The following is a 7,298-nucleotide window of genomic DNA, read 5'->3' as shown; positions in this document are numbered from 1 at the left end:
AAACACGGCTCTTAAATTCAATCTACAAGATCAATGTTCTCATCATATACAACAAAAATCAAACATGACCCATACCTATATCTGATTTATAATTTTTCAAATTTGGTTGAATGAATATTTGTCACTATTTTTTTGTAGTATGTGTTGGTTAAATATTCATGAAACACATTTCTTCAAAAAGAGAAAAGTGTATAATACTTTCATGGCGGTTAGCTAGTAAGGTCAACTCGTTTACTGAGTCAGTCTCATAAGTTTTTTGGAATTGCTATGGGACAAATTTTCGAGTGGTAGAGACGTCCGTTTTATTTTTTTCAATGGCTTAATAGTAATTTTGGCAAAGTTTCAGCCATCTAAGTATTACCCTTTTTGCGGTTTTGCCCCCCAAGCCAATTTTGATCAGGTCAATGTTAAGTGGACGTCATGTGTGTAATTTTTTTTTAATTATTAAAAAAATAATAAAAAAATTTATTTTTTTATTTTTTAATAAATAAAAAAATTACACACGTGGCGTCCACACGTCAGCATTGATTTTGTCAAAATTGACTTGGGAGAATAGTTAGGTGGCTGGATTGTATTTTATTTTGTTATGCCAAAATCGCAACTTCTTGATATTTAGGGGACAAAACTGTTATTAAGCCTATTAAGTCTTTTTGGATGACAAAATCAACCATCGTAAACACAACATTTATGCATCTAGAAGTCGTGACATTGTTATGCATCATCTTTTGAACTCTATGTAGAATGTCAACAACTTCTGATGTTAGGAAGTCAAAAATATCAAAAGTAAATAGTATAAAAATATGTTGATTGTCGGAACATGCTTTTTCATATTTGACCGTTTTACTTGATACAACTTGTAGAATTGTCTATTCTACCGTAAAAGTCTCAACCGCTAATCCCAGGAATGGTGGAAACCCCATCAAATCCATAGATATGTTTTTCTCATACTAATCAAATCAAGTACATATAAAGTATGACCACTTACAGGTGGTGGGTCTCCCATTTTATTTTTGATTTTGTTATGGGGTCAGACCGTTTTATATCTATCTAACCATTGAACCTGAACTTATTCTCTCTATTCAAAGCCACCAAAGCTACAAATTTACGATCCCGTTCGCACTATTATTTATTTTGCGGATTTTGTGCTTATCCATGTCATATTCTAAGTAAAACCTTTTTCCTTTTTGTGCTCTTATTCCTTTTCTCTACTCATATATCTTAGTTAATTTATCGGGGTGTAGATCCTCTCCATTTTAATAAGATTTTTTTTTTTTGGGACCATGTGGAACGATTTTGTCGCTTTCTTATAGGAGAAAGAAATTTTAGTAATTTATAGTTCAATGAGATAACCAAAATTTGATTAATAATAGTTTCACAGATATACATATATAGTTTTCACGAACAATTTGTTATTTGATGGAATTTATTAACCACTTAAATCTGGTTACTTAATTTTATTTTATACTCCATCCGTTGTCAATTATAAACAAATTTAAATTCTTAGGTTCATTCAATTAAAGATGTATGTAGTTCATAGTATGAACCACACACATCATTAATTGAATAAATCTAAAAAATCAAATTTGTTTATAATTAACAATAGAGCAAGTATATAATCAGTAAAAAGTATGAGAATTATATGTAATACAAGTTAGAAAGAAAATAGAGTTTTCTTAATTGGTTAACTTAATTTTGTTTTCTCATTATGATTATCACGCTAACATGAAACCACTTGAGTCCAATACTTGATTTTTTTAAGGGTCGTGCTAACTTGTACTTTTAGGGTACAAATTAAAGAGTTTAAAATAGAAATAAAATAATAAGTTTAATATTGAAAATATAACTTTTAAAACTTTTAAGACACTAAATGCACAATTATTAAGAAAAAATTTACATTTAGTTTTTAACTTATTCTTCAAAGGTACAAGTTAGTTTTTCCCTTTTTTTTAATAGATTTTGCTCACGGGTATCTTAAATGCACTCTTTAAAGATTCACAATTAAGAAATAACTTTATTAAAAAAGTGTAATATTTCAATTTCTAATGCATCAAATGCACAATTTTCTATCAAAACTAAATATATAAAGTCATCAAATAGTACCCTTAAGACACACATTATCATTTTCCTTTTTAATGTATATCTAAATAGTGAAAAGTTTGAGAGTTATCTCTAATAAAAGTTAGAAAGAAAATACAAAGTTTTCTTAATCGTCGACTTAATTTTGTTTTCTCATTATCACGCTAATATGAAACCTATAGAATGATACTTTTCTTGAAATGAAAGAAATAGAGAGGATTCATGCTTTTAAATATTACACTCTTTAAAAGATTTGCATCTTAACTTTTTAATCATCAACAACGTCATAATTAACTATTTCAAGCTCGTGAACTATAAGATGAGGTAGTGTATGGTTTATCATGAAAATCTAGGAGTGTATATAAGTTTGAGAGTACTATCCCTTATCAGACCTGGATTTAGAGCTGTTAAAATGGACCGATTTCCTCGACCCATTATTTTAGTACTGGTGAAACCGTAAAAAAAAAAAAAAAAACATGAAAAAATCGACCCTATCTATTTGGGTCGGCCCATCAAATTGTGTAGTCCACTATTAATTTGGCTGAGCTCAATTTTGACAATCCATGAATAAAGTGAGCCGACCCCTTTCAACCCATTTATATTTGTTGGTCCATCAAATCAAGATAGGTTGGGTCCAGCCGGCCCATTCAACAGCTTTGTCTGGATTGTCTACTTTAATTACTCCACGTAGTTTTACGTAGTACATAATCTCGATCACAAAAATACAATCTAGTAATTTATATTTATACAGTTAATTTCACATAGTTTTAATCTCAACTGTTAATATTTAATCGGATAATCTGAACTATTACAACGTGGGATTCAATTTCATCCATAATCATACAAAATAATGGTACTGTCCTTTAGTTGGGACCATGCAGGGTCAAGTGAAATTTCGATGCCAACAAACTTGAGATGTGAAAGAGTAGATCAAAAGTACTATTCAATTTCAAAACCAACTTTTATGTCCGAACGTTGCTAAACTTTTGCCACGTTTTAACATTTGTATGGTTCATATGATATTGGAGGTGCTTTACTTTAATTTCTTTTCATTCATGTTACACGAGGAAAGGTTGATACTACGCACGTGTCAATTTTTGCAGTTTTTCTTAGACTTGGAATTAGATTGCAACAATATCTTATATTACGACGTTTAAGCATATAAATCACGAGTATCAATCTTCACCATCAAGAGTTGTTTGGTCACAACTCCAAATCAAGTGAAAAAAGTTCAAAGAAAAATAAATTAAATAATATATATTTTTGGAAATAATTGGTCCACATATATGTTTATGTAAGTGTGTTCATTGTGGAATAGGATTTCCTGCTGTTACTGTAGAGTGCTATAATCAATGACAGTCATTCGATTACAATTTGATGGTTGAGATTGTTTTAACTTAAAACATAGTTTTCAATTTCAACCGTTCGATCTGAGATGAACGACTGAGCTCGAAAACTGCGTGCTGTTATTACAGCACCAAAACCAGGTTCGTTCATTATCTATGTCTTCTAGTGCTTTTGGACATTTAGTTCGTTGCCACTTCTGACTTTTTTGGGACTCTTCCACAAATGGTATCAAAGTCTTTGTTAGGCTCGATGGAGGAGCAGGAGTGGAATTTGTGTGGATCAGACTATTGATTTGGTTGACAATGGAGAGATTGTTGAAATTCAAGTGTGAGTATATAACGTCTCGTATCAACTATAAATGAAGCAAATGTTGAATATATGTCAAAATGAGTTCATATATGTAATGTCATAAAAGTTTTGGTAAAAATATAATGTCAGTGTCGCTTAATGATCTTGTACAGTTAACCAATTGTCGCTTTCACCATCCCCCGAACTCCTTAATACTAAGATCTTTTATTTTGGTGATTGTGTTCAAGCAAGTGTTGCACGTACAAATAAAACCGATAAATGGTTGAGGAAATCTGCATTAAATTCAACTTCAATTCCAATTTTGGTGCATTTTTAAATTTTTATAAAGTTTCACTTAATTCTATATAAAACTTCAAAATTGTGTTCAAGCAAGTGTTGCTCCAATTTTCACTTACACACGCCAAATTAATGATTGATGGCACCCGCAATAATTCAACACTTTAACTCTAATTTTGATGTCATTATAAATTTTTGTAAAATTTTACTTAATTCTATATAAAACTTTAATATAAGTTTCATCTTTTAACTAGAATGACATTGTCATAATTTTGGTATCATATCTACCGTCGCTAACTCTTGTTGAGTTTCAGTTGTTTTGGTGTTTTTGATATAGACAAGCTAGCAGCACGAATCGAAGACGATGTGGCACGCAAGAAAGGTTCAGTCAAAATGGTGCATATTTTTCATTCGGTGTCTGATTGATCCAAATTATACCTTTTCGGAAAGCCCAAGACTTCACGATCTAAACACATTGCTTCGCCATGACGTAGGGGTTAGTTTAGTCATTCGAGGTCATCTGAAGGTCCGAAACCGCCTATTGATATTTCAGCATTTTCTAGAACTTTTTATTTTGTTTCGTTTTGTTATTTTTCGGTCCATACGAGTTTGTTATTTCTTCTATTATTTAAACATAACTTATAGAGCCTAAGAGTCACATTTTTCATTCAATAAAAATATTCAAGACTTTTTTCTCATTTTAGTGAATTCTGAAAACTCTTATTTAATAGGTTTGTCATTTGCAATATATCTGTTTATCTTTAAGTTTAGCGTTTGGTAATCCTTATTTCTGTTCTGCCTAATGCTTTGATTGTGGGTGGCCTTGAGCTCAAGCTTTTTGGCTCATTCTTTGCTAAGTACGGTCTAAAGTACTTCTATATAGTCTATAACAGAAACAACTTCGATGTGAAAGAGTGGATCAAGACTTCTATTCTATGTCTGAATGTTGCTAAAGTTTTGCCACGTTTTAACATTTGAATGGTTCATATGATATTGGAGGTGCTTTACTTTAAATTCTTTTCATTCATGCTACACGTGGAAAGGTTGATAATATGCACATGTTAATTTATGCAACATCTTATATTATGATGTTTAAGGTCTAAGGATATATAAATCACGAACATCAATCTTCACCATTTACACTTGTTTGGTCAAAACTCCAAATCATCTTTGATTTGGACACACAAATAAGTGAAAAAAGAAAAAAAACATTGAAATAATTAATTTATATATATAATTTTGTATGTGCGTTAAGATAACTTATATTTGAAATTGTGTAAGAGCAAGTGTTTCTCCAATCTTCACATATACATAAAAAATTAAGAGAAATTATATTTGTACAAATAATTATGATAACTTTTTAACAACCTTCTCGCTCATATTCAAATTATACTCTTATTTATTTTTTTCTATTGTTTTTTACCAATAAAAAGATATTATAAAAGTTATCACCAAAGTTGGGGAGAGGATTCCCTCCAATAAATTTCCCTGCAGTATTCTCATGTGAAAATCTACATCCTTTAATGTTTTATCTCTCATATATTTATTAATAATCCTTTTAATTTAAATGACCAAGATTTCACTGGACCTCTCGTGTCACTGGAGAGGATCCAATCCCCCAAAGTTGTCTCAAATGATTGTTTAAATATCACTACTAAAAAATAAATAATAGACAACTTTCGCAGTAAATTTAGAATCAACTCTACTTTTGATGTCTTTTAAATTTTTGCAAAGCTTCACTTAATTCTATATAAAATTTTAATATAATTTTTATTTTATTAAGAGACAAACAAATAATTTTGTTCCATTGTTGGCTATAACAACATCGTTGTATATTTGTTTACAAATTCATGGTTATACGTCAACTCGTATTGCGACAAAAAGTTACAAATGGAATGGAGTGAAGTTACTTTTTTTGTCTAATAATCTAGTGACTACAGTTCACACATTTTTTTTGTGGTGGTTAAGATTTGAACTTCAAATCTTGCATATGTTATATATTGTTCTTATCAACTGAGCTCAGCTCACGAGGACACAATTTTTTTGGTTACAATGGAATGAATTATCTGGGATTTTGTAAAAACAAATAAATGAATTATTTGTCTTTCGGCTCATTCTTTTCTAAGTACGGTCTAAAGTACTTTCCTTTCCAAGAATCTTGGTATTTCTCTTTAATAAAAATAAATAAAGAATCATGGTCTTTCTTAGATTACACATTAATAGTCAAATTAACTGTCGTTATCATTCATACAATGCTACACCTCCAATCCATGTCACTACTTAGTAGTCCTATATAGACCATGGTCCAAATTAAGAGCATGTTAAATTTGTTTAATTATTTAATTAACTGAACTTGATCAACTTATGTCCTATATTAGTCCCTATAGTCTATAAAATCGGCTAGAACGTGACAAATGTTGTACGAATCTCATGTAAAGTTAAATGGTTGCTATATAGTCCAAAAAATGTTTAATAAATTTAGTAAACTTGCATTAATCAATGTTTCCAAGCGTGCAAATTCTAAGAGACTTTTGGACCAGAGGGTTCATGCGTGGTCTGGATTTGAGCAATTCAATCTCTCTATCTTTTTAGATAACAGTCACTTTAGTATCTTACAATAGTTCATCAATGTATCAAAACTCTGAAATAGTTTATGATTGTATATTCTGTTAATCAAAATAGTCTATAATGCTAACATAATCTCTCAATTCAACTTTGTCTGTTTGGAAATATCCAAAATAAACATATTAGTATGGGTGAAAATTGCGATCAAACGCAATTTTCTGTTATAATAATTGTTCTCAAGCAGAACTTCTTCTTCAATTGATTTTCTTTAATCGATCCTTTAGAGGCATACCACTTTCTGGTTTTGCATAAGCATCAATATTGTATTGTTCCTCTAATTCAAACCTCTTGTTCTTCTGAGGTGATACGAGCATGTAATGCAATATATACACAGTTAAAGTATTTGTAATCATGCCATGAGAAATTGAATTTAAATTAATGAAGAAAATAGGAAGGGTTTTGTTGCAGATTTATTGTAAGTTGCCATATTAGTAAACATTGCCTTAAAACATCTTTTATTTTGTTTTAAGGGTCATGTTGACCCGTGTTTACGGGGTACTGGTTAAGGAAGTAAAAAAAAAATGAAATTTTAAAGGGTTTTTCTATCATGTGCAAATTTGCGCATGTTAAGAAGTTTAAAATAGAAAAAATTGTTGTTTTCCAAGAAAAAAATTACTATTATTAGTTATTTTTAACATGTGCAAACATGTTAGACAAACCCAATT

Source organism: Medicago truncatula, chromosome 6, assembly GCF_003473485.1.
Source record: "Medicago truncatula cultivar Jemalong A17 chromosome 6, MtrunA17r5.0-ANR, whole genome shotgun sequence".
Taxonomy (NCBI): Eukaryota; Viridiplantae; Streptophyta; class Magnoliopsida; order Fabales; family Fabaceae; genus Medicago; species Medicago truncatula.
The sequence above is the reverse complement of the archived record's forward strand: the minus strand, read 5'-3'. Positions refer to the sequence as shown.